The sequence below is a fragment of the Rhopalosiphum maidis genome, chromosome 2, assembly GCF_003676215.2.
Source record: "Rhopalosiphum maidis isolate BTI-1 chromosome 2, ASM367621v3, whole genome shotgun sequence".
Lineage (NCBI taxonomy): Eukaryota > Metazoa > Arthropoda > Insecta > Hemiptera > Aphididae > Rhopalosiphum > Rhopalosiphum maidis.
Window position 1 is genome coordinate 29,514,570 of NC_040878.1, and position 19,636 is coordinate 29,534,205.

General features: G+C 32.5%; 1 long non-coding RNA gene across 3 annotated transcripts in view; it reads right to left on the minus strand.

The window, feature by feature from the left end:
• LOC113554440 overlaps positions 1-19,636 on the minus strand; it is a 53,696-nt gene that overhangs the window by 21,867 nt on the left and 12,193 nt on the right. The gene's annotated exons all lie outside the window — the stretch shown is intronic.

Sequence of the window (19,636 nt, forward strand, 5' to 3'; positions counted from 1 at the left end):
GTAATTACTGTCATTACACCGGTTCGGATAGAAGTGGAACCCAATCTCGTCTTAGATGTCTGGCGCTTTTTAAAGTCATTAATAAAAATGAAAAATTATGAAAATAGACTGTTGGATGCTTCTGTGTGCTATATAACAAAACAACAAGAATGACGACGACGAAAAAATAATATACAGAAGTGAAAAATGGTCCATGACAAAAAGTCTCATCGAGTAGAGGCGGTTACGCATATAAATCACGTTGATGAATGATAATTCCAGTAGTGTTTGAATTTATCAATGTATATAGTATTATAATATTTATAATATTAATTTTCAACGTTTTACGTCCAACATAATTTGCTAAAAATAACCAATGAATAACATCAATAGTACTGTACCGTTGTTTAAATATTATTGAAACCCATGTGAATTTACGAGAAAATATTTAATTCTGAGGCGTTAGATGTATAAATTAGTAAAAGGTTTTGATTTTATTTATAATATACATATGTCGTCTTCTATCTTATAGTCTTACACTGTTTATCGTATACACTTGTGTTTTTTTAACTGTTGAAGTAAAAATGCAATTTCAATATACAAAATAAAAATTTACATATTAATTAGACATAATTTAAATTTATCGTTAAAATGTTAACAATACTAATACTTATTGTTGTGGAAAATATATTGTGTCCATTGAAATCTTAACAGAATAATTATTACACAAATCTATAATTTAACATGTATCTTATTGACTGTCGTAACAACTATACAAATTATTAATGGCTATAATTAAATAATATGAAGTAAATATCTTTATTCAGATTTTTTTTACAAAATATATTTTTGTCTTTTAAGAGAAACAAAGAATTTTTTATGGAATATTTACGTGTTTATAGTGTACATATAGCTTAATAGCTATAGCATTATATGTACTATGTATAATGCGATTATACGTGCGGTATATATTTAAAAAGTTTGAACTACGCGTGTTCTCGTAAAATTTAATAACGTCAAATAATTCTTGCTTATCTTTGTGACCTTGTATTGGAGAATGTTGAACGATAACAATTTACAAAGTCTCATATTTGATCCCGTATATATAATATATAAATGTATTATTATTTATGTACTATATTTTTATTATATTGTATTTATAATCTTTACTACTATAAATATAATATGTAAGCCATAATTTAAGATTAAGTTAGACTGAAAAAGGCACCCTAACATGAAATGAATTAAAAATACGTCTTTTTAATATTTATTTTTATATTATATATGTATACTAGAACATTTGCAGGATATAATAATATAATATCACATATCCATAATGGATATACTATAATTAACGTATATAATCGTGTACATATTATACGAATTTTAAAAAAAATCTCGTCTCATATCGGTCCTAGATAGTAATCTATATCGAATATGTATAAAATACTTATACTTGCAGCAATCGAGATCATAAGTTTTCTGTCTCGATCGTCACCTGAAGCGCCGCCACTATGTGTAGGTGTCGCTTCATACATCGGTGTCGGCGATCAAGCTCAAAGATGTAAATGTCACAACTTGCATACAATATATATATATTTTCTATACTATAGCGTTATATACGCACACGAGTAGCAGAAGAGAGACCTACCATGACGCCGTATATCATGCATGGGAAAGGGGAGGGGGCGGTCGTCGTGCGTGCGTTGCTAATCGATTTCAAGCACCTCCTCCGCCTCTATTTGGAAAGCTTTTTACACGTTAAGAACAAAAATACAGTTACATTTCAACGATGGGTTAGTATTAAACCAAATCGTAGGTCTAGAGCTTAAATATTATCGAAATTTATAAAATATATATACTATATAACACGCGCGTGTTTTTTATAAAATATATTTTAGAAATTAGTTTTTTAAAGCCTCGACGAAACATCACAGCGCAAATCGGCGAAGAAACGTTAGGGATGGAATCGCACGGTGATAAATTAGAATGTCGTCGTCGTTTATATATTATGTCTAAGAATATGCCTAGTCGTGTATGATAATATATATATATATATATTATAATTTTATTGTTTACATAGGTGTTAGTTCGGGTGTAGGGTGTACCCGGCAGCAGCCGTATTATAGATCCGTCGATACGACGACGTGTTGTCTGTCGATAGTTCTTTTTTTTATTATTATTTCGATATATTACATGCAAAGTATTTAAGTATATATATATATATATATATAAAAGAAAAGTACCGCCACTTGCGGCTGTTTAGTCGTAGTGGCGGCGGCGGTCCTCTCACTCGGAAGCGGTTGTTTTGCATAATTCATGAATTTTTCATAAGGTTCGTGCACCACCCGCCGGGCAACTGTATATACACTCGCATACATACATATTATGTATATATATATATGTGTACAATATGCACTGTATATACGTATATGGTGTGCGGTGTATCCCTGACCGTGTCCGCAGGTTAGCGCCGCCGATTTACGCGCGCACGCTGTATATTATAATAATATATGTACCTTATTATTACACACACACACACACATGTTGACACGCAGACGTACACACACGCGTCGTTTTATGCATACATATTATTTCCGGCCGTTTTGGCGGGAACAATACGATCTGGTGTTAACCGCGGATCGTCGAATGTCTGGCCACCACACGTATACAATATACATGTATATACCCAATTATATTAAACTAAATATCTACTTTTGAACTGAGGTTAGCGTATACATTTATGTATAACATTATATAGGTAAAATGAATGGTTCAATGGCGTAGTGAGCGGAGTGTTTAGATGTTGAAACACTCCATGTATAATAATATATTAGCCAAATTTATACAAAAAATGTATATGTAAGTATACTTTTTATGATTCAGATTTCTACAAAACACGCAGTTGTCAATTGTTTCTATTTAATATTTGATATTATTGAAGATTGATGACTACAACAGCGGAGAGCGTATAAAGCCCCACATGTTGCATTTTTAAATATAAATTTAAAACAAAAAAAATCTCGAATACGTCTCTATAGGTGTCATGTAGGTGCGCGTGTTGATCACGTAGAGTTTTTGTCGTAAAAAATAATGCATGCAAATAATAAACATACTATCTTCGTTTATTTTACAAGCATAGTATAAATACAATATTATAATGGCATTGAATTAAAATTAATTTTAGAGAATTCAAATGTCCCTATCCCTTATCGCCGTTAATTATAACATATAGTTTCGTGCGGTTCACGTATCCATAATTATTTTCGCGTGTGTATGTACGATGAACGCTATTATTGCAGACCTCATAATGAATATAATATAGGTATACGATAAAAAAAACCTACTTTATATTTCAGAAATCGTCTTAAAATCGTTCGGGCGATTGAGGATCGGGTTAGGTACCTACCTGTTTAATAGATCCGCACACGCTACAAATTATAATAAATACCGGCGTGACTATAAATATGATAATATACTGCGTGTATATTCGATACTATATAGTTGTTTTTTTTTTTTTTTTTAACAAAGATCGTGATAAATAAATCTCAGCGAAGCTTTTCGCCCACAACATTTTTATATCATATTATAATATTATAGCGGGATAGTACGCAGTTGTACCTTTTGTATAATCTATGCGTGTTGCAATCTCGTTCGTTGGTCGTATTGTCGTCGTCGATCAGTCGCGGGTGCGGCCCCGTATATATGATACAATTAAAACAAATCTTCCCTTTGCCACCACCGCACCTCTGCCAAACGGGGCACACCTATCGTTTTGCGCACTGCACTATACGGGTACATTGTGCACTTAATATTTTATTGCGAGAATTGGATCCTGTATTTGACTATTTGGCATTAGATTAAAACCAATTACACTTATCATACATGTACTGTGCACATAGGTCCGTATACAATCTGCAATAAGTGCCGTGTATAATAGACTTTAGAGGCAATAAATAATATATTATAAGTTTAAATTGTAATATATTATGTTTGTATACTATATTATTATGCTTTGGCGTTGTGCAGCAGCTAAGCTCGTGCTTCCATCTGCCGGCAGACACGCAATGCGCCGCCGCCGCCACCGTGTGCGTATATTGATTACGTCACGATTCGCGATGGCGGCGGCGTCCCCGGGGCGGCTCTTTCGTGATAATAATATCAAAACCCCCACCACGCCACACACACCTCTCACTCGGCAGCCCTCCCCTAAAGGCATTATTGTCGTCATCATTACGGCGGCGACGAGCAAAATTATTACTATTATTCAACGAGAAAAATCGGAAAAAAAAACCATCGCTCGTCGTCGTCGTTGTCGTCGTTGTCGTCGTATAGTCATTGTTCGCATTCGTTTTTTTTCTCTCTCTCTCCTTCCGGAGCATAAAAAAAGCATTAGCGCTATTTTCGTGGTCGCGTACATAATATCTAATAGGTATATATATATATTATTCTACGCGTACCTACCTATACATATAGCTAATCGTATGTGTATGCGCGCACGCGTTTCGACTACACACACACACACATATTATATATATATATATAACTATATAAGTATAATAGTTCTGCGCGTTACGATTTAATACACGACGATGCCGTTTACACGTGCCCACCTGGCGCCATAAATATATCGTCGTATATATAATATAATATAGTGTTATGCTCACTAGAGCTTTCTCGTCCGTCCGCGTTCGCTGGTTATACGTATATAATATACACGCATTGATGCAACGTCGCTGCGGTGGTGGAATGGTCACGAACGATTGCGCGTCGAATCGATAATGTCCAGAGATGTGTTTTTGTCGCGTACCTACCATATTTACACACACTATATATAATATAGTCTATACATATTATTATATATACTGCAAAATCATATATATATGAACTATAGTTTGTAGTGTTGTTGTCTCGACGGTAACGACAACGATGGCATCGCTGCCGCCGTCGCCGTCGCGTTCGAAGCAGACGACGCGCAATACCATCGCACGATCGGTTATTAAAACCCAAAACGCGAGCGCCGTTTATTACACACACACACACACACATACATAGATATATTATATAGTTATCCCAACATATATAGATATAATACCTGTACAATATCTACTCTACTGAGTTTCTAAATGTTGAAATCGATTAATAGTTTTTTTTATTTCTATTCGATTTAGCTATCAACGAAACTCACGCGCGCACATATCCGTGTATTTATATCGTAATCACACGCACAGTCAAAAAACTATAATATTATATATTATGCTGCCGATTATTCGCCTCCCTTGTATTCACTTATATATTATACCGCACGCGGTCGTATTTATAATTTTTTTACTGAAGCGTCATACCTACATTGATTTTTCAGTAAAAAAATGAAAAAAACTGAAAAAACTAGAACACATGAATAATATCCATATGGCACGAATTCTTCAACACTGTATTTATCATTTTTGCCGGCTCTTTTATGGTAAAACACCCTGTAAATTTGTTTTGTTTATTTGCAGATTTAGGATAGTAAACAAATTTAATACAGGTTGCAGTCGTTTAAATCTGTGAGAAAATTTTCATGAGTATATTTAAAATGGTTATCTAAATGTAGTTTACAGAACCTGTAAAAATGAAACATAATACATAGATATTATTCGTAATAATAAATTTAAAATCCAGACAGTTGATATATCTAATACGAGTATTGCAAATTGTATGCATATTTTTTAAACTTTTTTGGTGGCGCTACAGAGTGTGTCTCTGTTTAGATGTTTATACATTTACTTTAATTTAATTAAAACGATGTTAAATATACAGTTTGACTAACATTATATAAATTATAAAACAGTTATGTAATAATTATAGTACCTATATAGGTTTATTAAATTCTACAAGTTGTTTTTTATTATTTAGATACTTCCTAACGAGTATCTACAACGTCGTGTTGTGCATAAAAAAAACTTATTTGCAAGTATGTAAATTAAATTAAATTTGCATCAAAATAGAATATTAACTTGAAACAAAAATTAATTTTAAAAATATTGGTTCACCATTTTTATAGATTTAATCTGGATCTAAGTTGTTATCATACTCTTTACTTAATAAATACGACCTAATATATATTTTAATGGAGGTATAATATGAATTTACCTATAATATATATATTTAGCTTATAAGTTAAATGGATATGGGTTTTTGATATTTTATTAATATTATTCCATTTATATTTAGTTTAGAATTTAACTTTATATAAGTTTTCTTAAATTTTGTGTTTGTATAATTAATGGTTTACACGAGTTTATCGTATGAAATTATAGAAATGTATCTTTTGTTTACGATTAAAAAAAAAGTTATTATTGATATTTGTCTGAAATATTTTATGGTTGTAATTCACATCATTCTATTTTAGACATTAAATTTCATTAAAAATAGAAAAATAATTATCTCTTTAGTATAGTACATAAGTACTTTTATTCTTTTTACAATTTTTTAATTTTTTACGCATTGCACTGGATAAATTATTACTCTAAATTTTTATGATATTAAACTTAATGTATAACTCTTAAATTGATTTATCTTACATTCGTATATAATAGTATACATCACATATTATTATAAATATTAATTATTAGTTACTTGTAATAGTATATTATATATATGCATATGATACAGCCAGCATTCCTGAAGTTCAGTATAAGGTCAGAGGCGTTGATTCAAAGATGCAAATGACTATGAGAAGTTTGTCGTCCGAACACCACCCTCTCAAAGAAGAAAACCGTATTTAGGGGTCGTCAAAATATGACCCTCAAGGTGGAGGGGAATACGACAAAAAAAGCTACCTCCCTTCTCCTCCAGCTAGCTGACTTGGACTGCTGAATATGCATGAGGCGTCTCCCCATGTACTATCCACCGCCAAGCGCACACCCGCCGATGACATCACCGCATCTTTTTCCCTAACATTTCGCTTATATATCCTATATGGTGGTTTATATCCTCATTCGTGTATATACATTGTATATGCACATTATTTGTGTGTGTATGTGCAGTATGAACAGTATATGTGTGTGTAAAGCTATTTCAAAGTATAAAAACTGCTGTCATAGCAAATCCGAAAGCATAAAAAAACTACGTGGCAAAAACCTATCGTTTTTGGTATGTGTGCACTGCCGTGCCTACATAATATAATATGTGTGCCGAACGACATTTCTCCAGTGATTATTCTACGATGACAAAAAAATATTTATTCCTCGACGTTTACATCTCTCCGTTAAACTGCTAATCGGATTTTAATCAAAATGAAAAATATAATTCCAAATCGTACATACCTATTTAGTATATAGGAAACCGGAACAGCTGGTTTAAAATGTTTATTTGGGAGAAAAAACTCGTACCGTTATTAATAAATGACTCACTACAAATATAAACATTTACTTGATTTTTTTTTACTAAAAAAAATCGGAAAAATCTAAATATTTTAAACAACCTTGACGAGTTTTGGAATGTTAAGGTATATTGACATGTACGATTCCATCATGTATACCGTATAATATTTGACTACAATTATTTATAATCTGTATTGAGCAATTAAATATAGGTATTATAATATTATTATGTTTATAATACAACTAAATAGCTAAAATAAATAAAAAATATACATAATATGTATATTGTATATTGTGTAGTATATTATACAACGTATTGACGGTATGTGTTCACCGAGAGCGTTGCTGCGTATATTTTAGTTCTCTTTATATTATTATTGCATTTTGCATAACGTCGAACGTAAATATTTATTGTACAATCGTATTTAGAGAGATTCGACAATGCATCGAATGTGAAGATATAAATTCATTGCTATTATTATGTATATGCGTATGGATATGGGTAATAATAATAATAATAATAATAATAATAAAAAATCATACGTCCTATAATATAAGAAGTTTACACGTATAATCGAATTACCATAATCGTCGTTGTGTTATAAACGTGTATTATATATAGGTATGGCGCGGTGATATTATACGTGTCTATGTACCGTATATGGTACATATACATACTTACGCATATTATAATAATAATAATAATATCGTGTTTTTTAAACCAAATCCTTTACCAAGTATAATATCATATTTAGCACACTGGTGTGTATATATATATATATATATGTGTGTGTGTGTATGTGTGTTAAAAACATATAACATATATTTATCCTTTCGTTTCTGCAACAGCAGCAGAAGCAGTAGCGGCGGCGACAAAAGTTTTACAACGCGCACCCGTTACCGCCGCCGCCACAGCCACAGCCGCTAAACGTATGTGATCAATGATACGTGTCTAAACGGTACACTCGCTGTGGTGCTAAATAACTCTTTTCTACACCCCAAACACACATTTGACCGAACTGTTTGGCACTACCCTATATATATATATATATATACGTACACTCGCGGGGTGGCGTAGTATGATTTTATTTTTTGACGCTTTGCACAATGGCCCCCGTTTAATAATACACACGCACACGTGCATAACATATATATATATATAAATGTGTGTGTGTGTGTGTGTGTGTACAGTATTATATAGTCTCGTCGTCCGTTATTATTATTATATTATCCGTAGAAGAACTTTGACTGTGGTAGCGGCGGCGGTGACGACCGTTTTTACCCGGCTGTCATTTACGCGGTGATTAATGGGCGCGAGTCGGTCGGCCGAACAACGCGAGCCGCGCGTTGACCCGATGGGGCATCGATAATGATCAATGATCGCTCATACATCGTATACGTACGCGCGCGTTATCGAGAGCCGCCGCCGGGAGCGCGGAACCGTGAAATTCCTTACCGGGACCTGAACTCTGTCGCGGGCCACGCAGAAAATCGAATGTCGGACCGATCCATAATGCGTACAGATATACGAAACCAGCCGCAATACGTAGACGAACAAAATGTATTACAATATTATACAGGGGATTTAGACGCGATTTCCCGAGTTTTTCAATGCAAAATAAACCTATACAACGCGTTCGATATGATGATAGATCCGAAACCGCTATAACGACCCAATACCTATATGTGCGAGAGGTCGTGTGAGCTCGTGCGATATGATATATTATGTCATAATGTGTGTATACGTATATCATAATAGTATATCGTTATATTTAAGTATAAATGCCGTTTGAATTCTATAGCGTGATGCGGCGTACATATAGGAAAAACAATATTCGTCGTAAAGGCATTGTAATCTGAAAAGTGTACAGAATAATTCGGCGCGAGTTAGGTTTCAACGTCGTAGGTATACGGTATGTTACCCTCGAGTGCCGTTTCGCGAAATAGTACCAATAGTACAGTGCTTCAATCCCCACCGCTCTTATATTATTAGGTATATTCAGCATATATATAAATATATAGCCTGCGGAAAATTGACAAAAATTGCACAATTAGCGAGGGTGTCTTTAATGCGCGCGGCCGATCAACGGCGGGTGGCCCGGGTGGTTTATTATTATTATTTTTTATTTCATTCGATTTTGTCGCCGTGTCTCACCGCCACGCTGCCACAGGGGTAGTGAATTTAACCCGAGGCCATCATCCCTCGACCGGAATCGTTACAAAGCGCTGGCCCTGACGACTATTATACAATACGTGCAGAATGTATGTGTGTGCGCTCGCGCGCGCGCGCGCGCGCGTGTGTATGTATGGGGAGTGAAAAAAAAATGAATAAATTAGACCATATAATGTACACTATGCAATGACGACGACGACAACGACGACGACGTTGGTCAATCACCTAAAGCAATTATCATTAATTTGCCATTTTCTCTCAGCAGTGTATACATAGTGTTCAGCCGCACCCCGAGCTCGGCCGCCGTCACCCCAGGCAATCGATCCCCCGGCCATAATATTACACTGCAAACGACTACGATACATATACGTATAATATGATATATTGTACACAAAATACGATTAATTGACGCCAGCTCATCTGCTGCAATAACCCTGCGTAGCGGTAGCGTAATCATTGTAGCAACGCAGTGCTTTGACTTTTTACACCCCACCGTTGTCACACCTGCGCATGAACAAGAGCAACAAACGGTTTTAATTTGTGCACGTAACTGATGAGTTTGACAAATTTTCTATTATGTATGTATTATAAAATATTACTATAAATAGTCTATATAGACACCAAATCTTACAAAATATATCTTATATCTCAAAAAAATAAATTTGTTATTTTAGTATGATCTTATTATATTATTATCAAGACTTCCAGTTTGGTCATCACCTGCGCGGTTATCGTATAATATCATTAACGTCTACACGTATTCTATAGTTTTTATATGTTCACGTGATACGAGTACATGATAATGTAAGCGTCGTAGAAAACAGTCCAAATAATTTTTGTATGTGTAAAACAAATCCATTGTATAATAATAATTCATCTTTTGTACTTGCGAAAACGTTTAAAATACGTATTTGTTGATGCAAATTAATTGAACTTCTTGCATCAGATCGTGTAGTCAGCTGTTTCACAGAAACTTGATAATCTAAAAATGTATAGGTACAAAGGAAAATTATAATAATAATAGCGGTGTTGGTGTTTCGGTATATTATACTCGAATATGTGTGTATATAACTTTTAATCCCGTCCATGCATTGATGTTCTATTGGCCCTTGGGGCCCGTAGTTTAATTTAGTATGACTTAAAGCCGTAGTAGGATATACGCGCCGGGGAAAGCACTTTGAAAGTTTAACGCTTATAAAAATCCACATAACTTTAACACCCATTTCCCCATATTCCGAGTGAATATATTTTCTGGGAATTGCACACATAAACATAGAAAAAAACTTGTTAAGCCCATTTTTCAAGTTTTATTAAAGGTGTGTTTTGCTGCATTGATGTATAATAAAACCTTTATTTCTTTACAAGATTACCGTGTATAGCCGGTACTTATATGTTTATATGCATATATAGGTACACAAACTTATGTATACACATTGTTTATAACTTGGTTTCAGTATTCATTTTTATGTATATTGTAATTTAATATTATCTTATTTTTCATAAGATTTGTTAAAAAAATAGTCTTGGATCACGGAGATTAGCACTTTTCACAAAGTGAAATACATTTTAAATTTGTTTTAATAGTATAATAGACGTAAAACTAATAAGACAGTATGTCAAATGCAAATTTTAATTAAAAAACGAACGTTTTATTTAAGTGTTTAGGCGAGATTAATCCTACAGTAAAAGATGATTACTGATTGGTATCTTTTTTAATTGTTTATAAATTATTATATAATAGTTTTTAGTCATTTAATTTGTATAGCTATAATAGTAATAGATACGAATAAATAAAATTCACTAAGCAGTTATTTAGATATAATATGTTCATTAATGTATAACACGTAGTATTATTTAAAACAGTAGAAGAAAAACTTTATGGTATAATTATTGATTAATAACAAACGTTTTGTGTCTTGATGTACTTCAAAATTATTTTTATCATATATACATATTTAGCCGAATACAATACTTTAATATTTGTCGTGTCTATTAGACCAGAGTCTTTGATGTTAAAATAAATACACGTGTATGTATAAATCAGATATTTGAAAAACGAGCAGAGCAAAACAAAACGGACATGTAATAAAATATGCACATGCCATATATTATAATATGGACAGTACTTACATAGACTATATAGCATAATAGGTATAGATAAAATGCGTTAAGTACACTTGCATAATAATATCATATTATATGCACATTTATAGTGCGTTTGATATTGCACTCTCTTTCTTCCTTTATTATTCTGGTGTGCGATGCATAATCCGATTGTGTTGACGGACGGACGCGTTTGTCGTGGGTCGCGACGAGTTCATTGGAAAACCACATCGAATCGGTGTCATTTTTTTTTATATTTCTCTCTCTCTCTCTCTCGATTTATTCCGTTTGTTATTTCGTGGACTCTGCCACGTATATACCAGCAACCGCCTCCTCTACTCTATATCCTGCAGTCCCGCTGTATAGTCCTGTCCATATAATCCTTACAGTGTGGCAGTGCACGCAGGCACTTTCCCATCTCTCTCCCGGAACGCTAACTCACTCGTTCACTCTAAATCCATTTCCGTATTATCTCATTTGAATACCACTGTCCCCTTACGCGTGCGCACAGACACATACACACACACATATATATATACACATATCGATCGAAAGAGGGACGACTTTAATTCACTCTGTCACCCCTGTGCACAGCAATCCCATCGCTGTCGTCGTCGTCGTCGTCGTCGGTTCGTTTTTTTTTTTTTTATTATTCCTCGTTTGGTTTTCCTATATATATATATATATATATATATTGTGTATGCGCGCGCGCGTGTGTGTATTATACTCACCAAAGTCACGGCCCAGTCGGGTGCGTGTGTACGTGTTTTTATTATACCAATAAAGCTCGTCACGGAAGGGTTTAGAGGGTCCACCACCACCTCATCTTCCTCCTCCTCCGATGCTGGGGAACAATGGTATCGAAAGGAAAATTAATTTCTCTTTAAGCCCGCATATATGAAACGGCGGCGGTACGTAATGAGAGAGGGTCGCGCGACCGATAAAGTCATGCGTGGTGTGTGTGCGTGCCAGTGTGCAAACAATGCCCAAACGGTTTGGTGCCTATAAAAGGGTTTATCGCTCGCTGTCGTCGGACATAATCGGAATTTATAAATGTACTATGCTCTGCTGCTGCTGTAGCACCGGTCCCGTCACCACTGTTAGTGTATACCGAGGATACTGTCACCACTATATATACTCACGAGGCCACTGCCGCCACTGACTTATAAAGTACCGAGGCCACTGCCACTGCAGTCGTGTAAATCGAGTGTTATGAGTATTACACATATTTTTGTTCACGTAATTAACTATAAATAACTATAAGCTATAATAATTTTCTAGGTGTACCTAGAGGCATTACAAAAAAAAAAAAATAATTAAAACATTTGTGAAGCTTCCACGTTATACGCTTGTGTAAATATAATTTATTATTATTCTTTTCAAATCGTTCAAACCAATATAATTATTGTGTAAAAACGCTGCTGCGATTTAATGTTGTGCACGAGTTTGCAAATGACTAAAATTATTAGTTAATTTATATACATAAAAATATAATATTAATGGGTGTATTATATATATATAATATATATAGTTTCAATAAGTTTTATAGTTGCAATAACTGTTGACGAACGTGCTTAACATTTAAAAAAAATCGTTCTCGAGTTGACGTATACATTTCATTACGTAGATTGATTTTTAACAAACATTTCTCAAAATACAATTATTATTATGTATTATGGGTTCATGACCGAAGAAGAACCGGGTGAATATATTAAAATAATTTCATAAATCGTATATTATGGTAATTATTGTTGTTTTTTTGCGTTCATTCACAAGAAATATAAACATTATGCATGATGTACATCTCAATACATACAATATACATATACATAATAATACCATAGCAGTTTTAAAATAATATATATATATATATACAAACGAAAATATAAGGTACTCTGATTGATTGAACGTTTTAACCACGTGTCAGTGCGTATAATCATTGTGCGTCATGTAATAATATGCTTGTATAATGTTTATCTATGCATTATAATATTTTGATTTAGATTTCGTTTGCAGAACTAATTGATTTGATGAAATATAATACATTTTTATTTTTACTTTATCTTATAATTATCACTCTTCCGTTTTTTAACAAAAACTAACTAATTAAACTATTTTAGGAAATTATTAAAACTCATTGTTTTTCCTCTGATTTATTTATATTTTATTAATTTATTAAACACGCCATTATAAACGTCATTTCAATTTTAAATTGACATGTAATTTGAGTGTATAGTATTATACGGTATTTAAACGTTAATAGTATACTGCATTATATAGCATGTACTGATGTAGGTTAGGACACCTGTATTTAGTATTGTGTTACGGAATTGCATACATAGTAGTAAAATACAATATAACAACATATAAATATCGTGTGATCATTAATTTCATAGTATAATTAAGTGTATTATTACCATGCTCCTACACATTTATATTGTCAATAAATTGACGACGTCATTATTAATAAAAAAAAAGCCCCAGTTGACGTTGTGAAGTATTAATCATTGGATAAGACGTTTCAATTACCTATACTTACTCGGTAATTTGTTTTTTTCTCTATATACATAATAGCACTTATATACAATATACATATTATATATTATATACTGAGTAGTGAGTACTTATTTAATTTTCAATACGCCGACACGGTAAAATCAAATCATAATTGAATGAATGACAACAGACGTATTGTATAGTATATGACGCGCCTTTTTTTTATAATTTCTATAGTTGAAGTATATATATGTGTACACATATGGTTATATATAATATATAGCCGAATATTGAGCGTTCTCAAAACAAAAACGAAACGAATTTAATAATAGTATGGGTACAGCCACGGCGGTATTGCTTGCGTGCAATATAATTAAAAATATGTTTTTCAATCGACGTTTGAACTAATAAATATCGTTCTACCAAACACTAAATATTATAATATATGCTTATAAATATATACACCGATTATAAATATAGTTTAATTTATTTGACATGCAGGTTGCGGTATATACGCATAATGCGAGAGATAGACTGCAATAATTTTAATTGAAAACGTTTGTGGTACGACTTTAGGCGTATGATTGTATAAATAATAAATATACAATGCGTATAATGTGCGTACGCGCGTAAGTATACGAACCGGCCAAAATATGCGAGCGAGTAATAATTTCCGCCAAAACGCGTTATCATTAGCGGCGAATACGGGTTTTATCAGTGGCATTTAAATAAATACGCCTTATATACTGACAAAAAGAAACCCCTTTTTTTCTTTTCTGGTCTGTCTCCACCGCACAAAAGGAATACGCGCATACACACGAATATATAGGGATTATTCCGCTATATTTGCTAACGAGGGCAATGTCAAACGGCATTGTCTGGGACCCACACAAATGTATATAATATCGATATATATATATATATATGTATACCCGTTCGCGATACAGCCAAATTGTCTCTAGTCATTGTTGTAGATGCGTGGGAGGGTCGGGCGGCGTATATAAATATATATTATGTATACTACGCAGTACACACACACGCGCGCGGCTGGCACGGTGAGACTATACGGTGGTTGTTCGGCAAACAATATTGTGGTAATAATACCACTGCTGCCACCGGATTTCTGCAGTGACTAGGCGACATTTTATTATTTTGAATTTATATTTTATTCGGATGTCATGTAACATATATATATATATATATCATTCGTTGACAAAGCCCCAATCCCGATGATACGAGATGATGACTGAGTAAAAATTGATCCAGCTGGTAAAAAAAAGATTATTACTGCGTGTGACGCTATTATTATATTATACGCGCGTTCGACGACGAATGCCGATTTTATCCCCACACGATGTAATAATTATATTGATATATTATGCCTTTTGTAGTTTTTCGGTCCTGAATATTTGAAATACAATATTCTAAATTATATGATAAAACATATCATCTCATAGGTACATTTTTTAAAGATTCACTGTAGTTATTTGAATTCTAGTATATAAAAATCATAAATTAGTATTTACTAAACCAAATGCAAATATTTAAATATATAATATGTAGCATTATTTTAAAACAATAATATATAGTGATTAGCGATGCAGTGCAGTTTTAAATAAAAACAATGTAAATAATTTCAGAACCGATGAATAAATATTATTATTATATTGTATTCATTGCTGTGCTATATCGCACATTATACCTATATGAGATTACGAGATGCTATGCATTTATTTCGTGATCAGTTTTAATGATAATATTTGCAATATAATTGATACCTGTAAATAGTATTGTATATATTATGAAACACTTACATAATAATATACTAAAAAAAACTATCGTTACCTATTATTTGTTATTTTGAACAGTAGTTACTAATCTATTTATATTACTAACTTTTATACGTTTCAGTGAACACTTTTCATTACATATTTATTTTGCTTTGAATCGTTTTTTTCTTTTAAATTATTTATCATGGTTATTATAGTATGATAAACAATATTAATTACGTTTATATTTAACGGTATGTTGTATGTAGATAATTATGAGTAGATAATATGATGGCTTTGAATATTTTTTATATAATAATTCTGTTACAGTAATAGTTTTAATAGTACGAGTCACTGGATTTATACGACAGTCTAAATTATTTATTTATTAATTATATAATATTTAGGCAAATTTTTTACTCGTAAAACTATTCAAATAATTGTTATACTTCAATACTTGTGATAAATATTATTTAAAGTATAATAATGTAATAATATTACATCAATATTATACGTGTAGGATTATTATTTTGTAAATAATATAACGTATTATGTCCTATTATAAATTACACCCATATTAATCAATACCTTAAAATACTATAATGGATGTAAATGTAATCAGTTTTCAAATTTTAAACTACTTAAACTACCTGGGTTCTTACTATAACATAACATGAAACTTACACAAGAAATATTTTATACATGTACAAATATTATGTAGTATAGATATCTTATTATGTTACTAATATACGGTGATAAACGTGGAGTGAAACTATATTTCATATTTTTTAACGGGTCCTGTTGTTAACTGTTGTAGTATTTGGACTAACGTTGGTCCAACTATTTATTATGATTATAATAATAATGGCAGCACCCGATTTATTGCGTAGCTGATATAATATGTGTTTAAATACAGTACATATATGATACCATATAGGTATGGTATATACCTGCCATTATACACTATATATATATTTGAAAACGATTTCTCGGGTCGTCGGTGTTGACCTGTCAGTTTTCCGTCTGTTTAATGGATAACTGGATAACAGCAGAACCAACAGCGTACGGCCGAAAGGCATGGATAAATAATAACGCGATCCGACGAAAATCAGAATCCCGCACTGCCCCATTAATTACAGACGCGTAAACGATGGATAATACGGACAGGTTTAGTTAATGATTTTCCTCGCATGTACATACACTTATATGTTGTGTACCTCTTATTATAGTATATATTGTTATATATATATATAGTGCTATCAACCTATCGAAATATTAGTCAGCTGTCTCACTCAGCCTTGTGTATAATATATTATAGCATATTATACAGAGGGACTACTGTAAGCTCAAAGTGGAAATTTGCGGTTTAGCTGAGGAGTATGGTGTATGTTTTATACATGCACAGTGTACATTGTATATAATAATAATATGTACAGTAGTTATACACTTACGCGCCCCGTGTAATTGGACGTACTTATATAATAATATAATATGCTTCGATATCATAGTTTACTCTAAGAGTGTCTATAATGGTCTTTGATAATAATTCAAACGGACATATATTTCAAAGTAGGTAATATCATTATTAATGGAGAAAAGTTGCTTTGGTGAAATTTCTCAGACTAAAACATATATTTTCCAATCACATACCGTGCAAAAGTTTCAATCGATATGTGCATTTTAATTGGAAAATTCGCAAACATTTTAGTTTTGAAACGGTGTTTACATATTTTATAAATAGAGCTCGGAAGTTGTATATTGCTCTGTATGCTCTCGATTTATAGCAGACCTAGTTAGAAATCTGAAGAATACAATGGCGAATTAAAAAATTATTATCTTCACCTCGTATTAACTAATGCGACTTTTAAGTATGTTATGACTTGAACTATAATAATCCACTATAATAGTGTTTAAAAGACTGTTATGGTTTTTATATTAAATCATTATTTGCTAAAGCTTTTTATATTATTTACGCATTTGTGTTATAATATTTGTATAGGTAATTCATTATTATGATGTTCGTATATTATAGTTACTTTTGCATAGTTAGAATTCACGTTAATATTATATACGATTTAAAATATATATTTGCCTGATGAATTTATTAGTATTGACTTTGAATACATAGTAAGTAAATAATAATAGTAATAAATTGTTATTAGTGGGTCTGAATGAGAATTTAATAGCTTTAGATTCTTTTTTTTTTGTGACAAATTAGGACAATACGCTCATTCAAGAAATAAATAATTCGACCAATAAAAACACACAAGGGACATATTAAGCCTTTACAAATTGATTCTCTGCCTTTTTATATATATATATTTATAAATACGATTGGGTGTGTAATTTTTGAACGCATGCTGTTTGATTGGTTCGGAGCCTTCAGGGCATACTTAATCGACCCGAAAGGAGAGGGATGGACAGCCGTAGCAGGAGAAGGATAAATATAATGCGCAAAGGGTGTTGAATGGATGTAGTGTTCCTGAGGCTATTCCGCAAAGCCTGCGACAGGAATATACGCGTCGTGCGCATGAAAGAGAGGAGGGTCAAAACCCGTGGGTGGTTATAACGGGCTGGGCCTTTTGGCGCAGACTTTTTCATAGTCGTGCTGTGAGTGTCGCAGAGAAATATTGAATACGTTGATCTGTATATATATATATGTATGTATGTGTGTGTGTGTGTGTGTGTGTGTGTGTGTGTATGTATGTACATTTTATGTCCTCTATATACAACAAAAAACTCTAAAGGGAACATTCAGCAGTTTTTTGTTCGGGAGCAGGTACCTCTGGGCACTTTAAAGCTGTTTTTACGCATATATAGAGGTGTAGTATTATTATACGATTCAGGGTTTATACGCAGTTGGACATCTCCTAAACTTTAAAAAAAAGAAAAAAAATATTTGAGAAGTGGACTTGACGTATCTTACTTTTAAAATTTGAAGTATTTTATCATTTCAATCTTAAAATGTATTCAATTATAATATATGATATACAATATACTTAATTTAAGTATACGATACAGCTGTTGAAATAAATATATTAATGATACATTTTTATGATTTAATTTTTAGAACAATATGTTTAATTAAAATACTATATAATATGTATTACATTACAACGACATTTTTTATTAATATATAAATATAGTACACAACAAAATCATTATCATTTATTTCAGTTTATTTGGTTGAATTAAATTATATTTCCTGATAAAAGTTGACCCAAATAAATCATTCCTTCCAACCCAACTATGTTGTGAATCTAGATTTATGGTTAGTTATTTTGTACAAGTATACATTCAGTTGCTTAAATATTTTTTTATCTTGTTCCGATATAATTTATAATTGGCATAAATTCGTTTACAACGTTTTTTGTGTGTATAAGAAAAATCAAACCATTAAAGGTCTGCAGCATAGAGAGGGCAGAACGATTAATGTTTTATGCTGAAGTCGAAAATCCTTATTAGCTTTTTATATACTTGAAGTATATAAGAATTCCTTACATTGTAAAAAAAAAATACCTATTGGTTATTATAAGAGAAAAAGTGGTCATTGTGTCCCCCCTTCGGTAAAAATTGCCAAGTGGTTACGCGTACACAGTAGGAGAATAAAGAGGTCGTCGGGCCACGGCGGGGGAGGGGGTCCATTAATAAACCAGGACCAGTCTCGTTCGTTCGTCCACGTCGATCGTCCGTCGATCGTTTGATTTACGATCTTTTGTAATCGACATTTTTATCCTTGGAGAGTGAAT